Raw genomic sequence first — 7,973 nt, 5'->3', positions numbered from 1 at the left:
GGAAGTGAATATGTTCTTTTTTTCCTCAGTTAAACGCTAGTTGGTTGATTAATAGTTGAAGCGTTTCTAACTAAATCCAAACTGAAATGTGGTTATGTAGTCATTAAAAATTACTGTAGTTCCCTTTGGTGGAATACGAGTGCAGCAAATTCTAATATCCAATCAAACTATATGGCGGAACACACAGACAAGACTGAAAAAACATTTTCTGCCGTTGCACTCCTCTTTAAAAGAAACTGCTGTATTTTAAGCCAAAACAACTAATGTGTTTGATAGAACAATATGTCTGTATGCTGCCATACCAGATTTATGGCACATTAAGCCCCCGAGCTATTTTTAATTTGTCCTTTTTACCCTGAAAACCCCCGTTTACAGACGTCGCGCAACCGCTTTTGTTTCAACCCTGCCATAATACGAAGGTAATTAATTATATTTATTATTTTAAATGCTTGTTGTTTTTCGCTTAGAATCATTAATTGATGTGTCATCTTTCATTTAAAAAAATAATAATAACTTAAAAAAATATTCACTCACATATTTTAAACTTTTAAAACAAATTATGTCACACTGAAAAAATGGCGTCTGTAAAAAAGTAACGGATATCTACCTCATAACTATCGCTTAATTGTAATTTTTTTGTTACTGTCGCATTTTCTCCAATATGTTAGATGATAAATAATCGATCCAAACAAAGAAAAATTGAAAAAAAGTTATGAAAAAGAAAATCTCGACCACTCCTTGATGTCTGCGATTTTTGCATCGCGACCCTTGTTATATTACCATGTTTCACCCATAAAATCCCAACAATATCCGGCTGTGGCCATTCACATCTGTGTCTTGACACTCGATGATACATGTTACATGGAGTTTTTGGATCGAAACAAGGTAAGTACGCGATAATATCTTGTTAAAGTCATGGCGTCTGTAATTCTGCTCTCGCATGCTCTCACCTCCGGATAGGGTTTTGCTGTTAATTTATGTATTTTTTTTTTTTAAATGCCCTCCTGTTCAAAATTTTTCTTCCCCAGAAAATTGAGATTTTAAGCTTTCCAATGATGTATCACCCATGCATATCGGACAATTTTGAAAGTTGGCCAAATTGGGGGTCTCACAGCGGAACTTCAAGTTACCTGAGTGTTTTCCGCCATATACTGTATTTCAGTAAATCAGTTCAAATGGGGAATTTCAATGGTAATACATCCATCCATAGCTTGCATTTGTGATTTTTTTTTTTCTTCACTGATCTTTTCCCCCCAAGCTGTGACATATACTCACCAAAGTATTGGAAATAAAATAACTTTTTTCATTGAACCACAGTAATAAGGGAATCTTTTCAATTTTAATTAATGAAAAATCGTAATTTAGAAGGCCTGGCAAACCGCAACATTATGTTAACTTTGAAAAGTAATGTGTTTGTCACTTAATTCGTAGTCTCTAGCAGTTCTGGGGTGGCATGGCTCAGTGGTGGAGTACCGTATTTTTCGGACTATAAGTCGCAGTTTTTTTTATAGTTTGGCTGGGGGTACGACTTACTCTGGAGTGACTTATGTGTGAAATTATAAACAAATTATTATATCAATTTAGATGTTATTTTGGTGTTTTGGAGTGACATTGATGGTTTGGTAAACTTGTTAGCATGTTCTTTATGCCACAGTTATCTGAATACGTCTTAATAGCTATGGTAGGTTAACATACCGGCCATGTTCGCATTTCGTTGTTCATGCATCATGTAACATTATCATACTGTACACTTATTCAGCATGTTGTTCTCTATTGTATTTTTATTTTGAATTGCCTTTGAAGATGACAAATCTGTTCTATGTGTTGGATTTTATCAAGTAAATTTCCCCCAGAAATGCGACTTATACTCCATTGCGACTTATATATGTTTTTTTCCTCTTCGTTGGGCATTTTATGGCTGGTGCGACTTATAGTCCGAAAAATATGGTAGTTGTCTGACAACCTGGTGACCATGTCAAAGTGTCCTTTAGCTAGATACGAAACTAACACATTGCTCTGATTCCTACTGTCTCATCAGTAGGTACCGTAATTTTCGGACTATAAGCCGCAACCTTTTTCCTTAATTTTGAATCCTACGATTTATAGTCCAGTGCGGCTTATTTGTTGATTTGTATGGGTTAATAGGTCACACTTTATTTGACAGCGGAGTTATAAGACTGTCATAAGACCGTCATAATTATGACATGACACTATCATGGGCATTATTGAATGCTTATGACAGATGTCATTAAGTGTCATCGGAAATTTATGTCACTAACTCCATTTATGTCCATCTTGGATCTTTTGCATCCATTCAAAACTGAGATAAATTGCCGGATAACACTAAATGACATCTGTTTTAAGCATTCATTAATGATCTTGACAGTGTCATGTCATAATTATGATTGTCTAAAGACAGTATTATGGTGCCACTGTCAAATAAAGTGTTACCAAATACAATGACTAATAATTAATATAGCAACTGGAACAGTGACTGAAGAATTAATTAGCACAGAACATGCATTTTGATTGTTATTTACATCTGCAGTGCTGCAATGCATGCTAGGAGGCATGTTGGACAATAACAGTGTTGACAGCAGGTGGCAGCAGAAGTTGGCTGTTTCCCCCAAGGGAGCAGTGATAGCGAAATTGAGCTTCTTGAAGCAATGAAGCGTTGCAGCCAATTGGTTAAAAGCTTTATGGTAATTAATTTGGTTTTATGACAGTAATATGATGCCGCTGTCAAATGAAGTGTTACTGGTTAGTTTCTTTTGCTGTAAATAACCCATAATACAGTGAGGACAGCTGCGGCTTATAGTCAAGTGCGGCTTATCAATGAACAAATGGTGGAAATGGTGGGTGGTAGCTTATAGTCAGGTGTGCCTTATAGTGCGAAAATTACGGTAAACTGTTTTAGTCTTGGGGTTTTGATGACCTCCAAACTAACCATTTAATTCCACATGAGGTATGCTATGATAAAATAATTATGTTTGCCAAGATCTCTTACATTTTTTGTTATTGTCCTGATATGTAAGTGTACATTATCTCAGCTAAAAAGGAAAAAAAAACATCTGGATCATTAAAGAATGTCTATTACTTCCTACATCTACATCGTTTTTCAGTAGTACTGTAGTCTCATAGGAGGTAATATGAAATCTTAATTCATATTTTCCATTATCATTTGATACCTTCATGGTTTGGAGTACTTTTCAAACCTATATTCATGTGAAAGGAATGTGGATTGAGAGAATAAACATTATATGCTTCTATTTTAGGAAAGCCCGGTATTGTTTCTTCTTCTTTTGATGTCGCTGTCATTTCAGAGATATGAAATGTCCTACTTTTTTCAAACAAGTCTTTCTTTGGCATATTTTCCAGCAGAAGAAAAGTAGTCACAGTGGAAAGAATATTAGGTTGTACGTCAATACCATTCAAGAAGCTCTTTATGGTTAGATGGAATTCACATTATGTGACTTAAAGGACTAAAAAGAGACTTCAAGTGATAATAAAGCAACATTAGTGTAACAATGTTACTAATTTGATAGTGGGATTTTTAGCAAAAATGCAGGCAGGAGGCCGTTTGCCAGACTATATTGTCATATACAAAAGGCCACGTGGGTCTTTCTCGCTTTTAGCACTAAATATACACTGAGTTCTCTTTTTATCCTCAGCTGCAACCCGATAAAATGCAGGGCATTCATTATCGCTGCTATTATTAGACCACTTATTTATAAATGGAAACAAGACTATTTGGGTTGGATTGCCAGCGCCTCTTGTTTCACTTTGTGATGAGGTGTGTGTGTGTATGACCCCCTCTTGGGCAACAAATGTTTGGCATTTCTTTTATAGAGCCAGACGGATGATGATATACTGTAGAAATGAACGGTGTCAGAAAATATACAGTATTTTACCCAACATGAAGTTTTCCTCTTCATTGTGATCAGCCACTGTGATGTCAGTTCTCTACAACTATTCAACTATTTTCTTGCATTAAAAATCCTGTTTCAAGTAAAAAAATAAATAAATAAAATGCAAAAAACTAAATTGTATTGTATCAGTGAATGAAAGTGGCAATGATATCAAGTAGATTAAACTTTCTATATAGAGTAAATTATTATTTTACTTGTCTGGAATAAATCCAAATGCATGATTGAACAACTGCATTGTAGCAAGGCTCTCCCTGAGAGTTTTAGTTTCCAACAGACCACTTCAATTATGTAAGGCGACCTTTTCCCAAAAGTGAAATGCTTTACGCAATGGTATTGATCATCAAACAAGAATGGCTTTCCTAGACAAATGACATATTATTGTTTATATACTGTAGTTGGATGTTGTAATGAAATGTCTGGGTTTGTACATTTTAGCTACATGTTGTACACACGCCAACTACTCCAAGGAGGGCTGAGCAGTTAATTCTACCTGCTCTGCTTGTACAACTGGTTTTGTTTGGCTTACGTTAACCAGAAACATAAAACTGTTACTATTGTATTCACCAAGTAACTTGTAAGTGTCGGCGAAAGGCCTACAAAAGTGCCGAGTTACAGAAGATATATGTACAACACAGTTACTACGAGTATTATAATAGAAGTGTGTAATTTTCTAAGAAGCTAAATATTGTATCTTGTCGTTTAAGGAACAATAAAGCACAAGTCTGTTTTACCGTAATCAGTTACATGTAACTTAAACTGCTTCCTGGAAGCATTCATGATTCAACATGTAAAAACTGTTATGTGAGTGTCGATTGAGTACAGACAGTGTAACAATTGTCTTCTATTGTGAACTGTTTTATGTTTCTAATTGCATTGACGCTCCTTTATGTAACTTTAGAACATGTTCAAAAATCTTGCCAGTATTGTGTTCCGTAGTTAAATCTTCTGAAAAGATCCGTTGGGAAAAAAACGTAGATTATTAGAACTTAGTTTAATGTGAAACAACTGGACAATGAATGGTGGTGACAATAAATGGTAAAAAGTCAGATTTTGCAAGTCATTCATGATTCATATTAGTGAGATTTTGAGTCGCCTTTAACTTTTGGAAGAGCTTAAACCACAGTGAACTCACAGAAATGTCATCCAGTGGAAACCATGAGTGAATGTGTCTTTCTATATCAGTTCATTTCACACCATTATGAGATCATGACAAATAAAGTAAAATACTGTCAAGTGGTTAGGTTTGCTTTTTTCAAAGTGTGGAAAATGTGACTGATGCAGATGTGTTATATGCTGGCCCAGAAGACACAAACCACTTCCTGCCTTTGACAAGGTGCAGACTGAATGTCACATTCAAAGCTGCATTATGTGACATTAGATAAGCATGGGAACTACTTATTTTACATAGATTTCAGTAAATGCCATCGAGAATGGTGCCATACGAAATAGGATTGAATTACCAATGAATGCCCGTAGACTTCATAATATATTCACGGGACGCGGGCCGATTTAAGGGGCCCGCATTGTTGGTGTGGCCATCAAAGCTGACCGAGTGGAATCACAAAGAGCTTTTTCCGTTGAAAATTCTTGTGAATAAATGCTTAAATCCCGAAATTCTTTATAGATATGGACGTAAAATAGTGCCGATTCTTGGTTAAAAGCAAAAAAAAAAACGTGCAGTTAGCATTTATTTTACTTAATTATTGCGGACTATGATGCTAGTCAGTAAGCAAATGTAGCGGCCGCCTTATGAAAACAAAGAGCTTTTATCATTGAAAATTCTTTTGAATAAATGTTTAAATCCCTTAATTCTTTATAGATATGGGTGTAAAACAGTCTCGATTCTTGGTTAAAAGCAAAAAGAAAAAAACGTGCATTTACCACTTATTTTACGTAAATATTGCGAACTATGACGCCAATGCCGTAGCGGCTAATTTCTCCCATTGAATGTTTCAAAATGCATGCATGGTACGAAAAATATAATAATTACCTTGAATCCTCGAACAAAATCACTCCTGAGACAATCCTTCCTCTTTGTATGCGGTACAGCTTTCGTACTTTTTCAACCTAAAACCGGCATTAGATCGCTGCATGCGTGTGTTTGAAAATAATTCCTCTTGATGCTGGGTGTGGGCAGGCCCCCTACTTGAAGGCATGGCACAGTTTTGATGGTTGTGATCCGTCAATATAATTATAAAGTCTACTGAATACCTTTACTATTTTGGTTTTTCGTCTTAAATGTGTATTTGACGATATTAACTGGCCCCTGCATCAATGCATGAGATTATGAGAGACATATGAGGCACAGATGGGCCTACTGAAATTGCAACAGCCTGAAAAGCAACATGTTCACCAAAAGCAAGGCCAGGATACTGCCAAGGATTCTGCAGCCTGTCACTGTATGCTGTCTTAGATTGTCTCCATTTGGCGTCACAGGTGGCCGAGCCTGTGAAACTTGTCTTGGGACTTGAAAGTCTATTGACATTTGAAAACTAGACCATTCATAAGATCTCCTCTAGCTAGAAAACCTTTTTTAGTTACATTCCTTGACATGAAAACAATCTTTGACAAGAAAACAATAAGACCTAGAGAACAAATAATTCCTAATAAGCCAGGTCAAACAACTCATTGGCCACACAATGTTAATCTGAACGAAGGACCATTGACATATATCTCCACACGCAATACATCAGCATCTGTTGGGTGAAGAAGAAAAGGGTAATGGGAATGTAACGAACAAATTTTAAGCTCAATGAAGGAAGAAAGTTCTAGTTTGTTTTTGGCGAGGTAATATGTGTTAATATGGGTAATGTTGACTCATCTTGGCAGCTAGTTTCCCTCCCCACTTACACATACATATTTAACAATCATTTTAAACATCGAAATTAAGTGAGGTTACACATTTTACAGCCTTAACATTTTAACGAATATGGCAGACCGGTTAATTTGTTTTTACACTAATAGAAAACATCAACTTTCATGAAGTTTTAAGGCAGTAGTTTGACCCTCTCCTCTAAATCCATACTAAGCAAAGTATTGTGTTCCACTGTAACAAAAAAGCTTCACTACATTTGTAATTAACCTTTAAAATACATATTTCTTTGTCAGAATAATTGCATAAAAATTCCACAGGCGGAGTTTGACTTTTGTGTGGGTGTGGGTGTGTGTGTGGGGGGGGGGGGGGGGGGGGGGCAAAACATGTTGATGACATCGAAACGCAGTGACAGCCAACAATGACAATGACAAACAGAATGTGGAGGAAAAAAAACTGAAAATCACATTGTTTGATTTTTAAAGAATTTATTTCCATATTAGAGTGGAAAATATGTATTTGGTCACCTACAAACAAGCATGATTTCTGGCTGTCAAAGAGGTCTAACTTCTTCTAACGAGGTCTAACGAGGCTCCACTTGTTACATGTATTAATGGCACCTGTTTTAACTCATTATTGGTATAAAAGACACGTATCCACAATCTCAGTCACACTCCAAACTCCACTATGGCCAAGACCAAAGAGCTGTTGAAGGACACCAGAGACAAAATTGTAGTCCTGCACCAGGCTGGGAAGACTGAATCTGCAATAGGTAAAACGCTTGGTGTAAAGAAATCAACTGTGGGAGCATTCATTCATTTGCGCTTAATTATTAGAAAATGGAAGACATACAAGACCACTGATAATGTTCCTCGATCTGGGGCTCTATGCAAGATCTCACCCCGTGGTGTCCAAATGATAACAAGAACGGTGAGCAAAAATCCCAGAACCACACGGGGGGACCTAGTGAATGACCTACAGAGAACTGGGACCACAGTAACAAAGGCTACTATCAGTAACACAATGTGCCGCCAGGGACACAAATCCTGCACTGCCAGACGTGCCCCCCTGCTGAAGCCAGTACACATCCAGGCCCATCTGCAGTTCGCCAGAGAACATTTGGATGATCCAGAAGAGGACTGGGAGAATGTGTTATGGTCAGATGAAACCAAAATAGAACTTTTTGGTAGAAACACAGGTTCTCATGTTTGGAGGAGAAAGAATACTGAATT

Source organism: Corythoichthys intestinalis, chromosome 19 (genome assembly GCF_030265065.1).
Source record: "Corythoichthys intestinalis isolate RoL2023-P3 chromosome 19, ASM3026506v1, whole genome shotgun sequence".
Classification (NCBI taxonomy): Eukaryota; Metazoa; Chordata; class Actinopteri; order Syngnathiformes; family Syngnathidae; genus Corythoichthys; species Corythoichthys intestinalis.
This window is presented reverse-complemented; position numbering follows the sequence as displayed.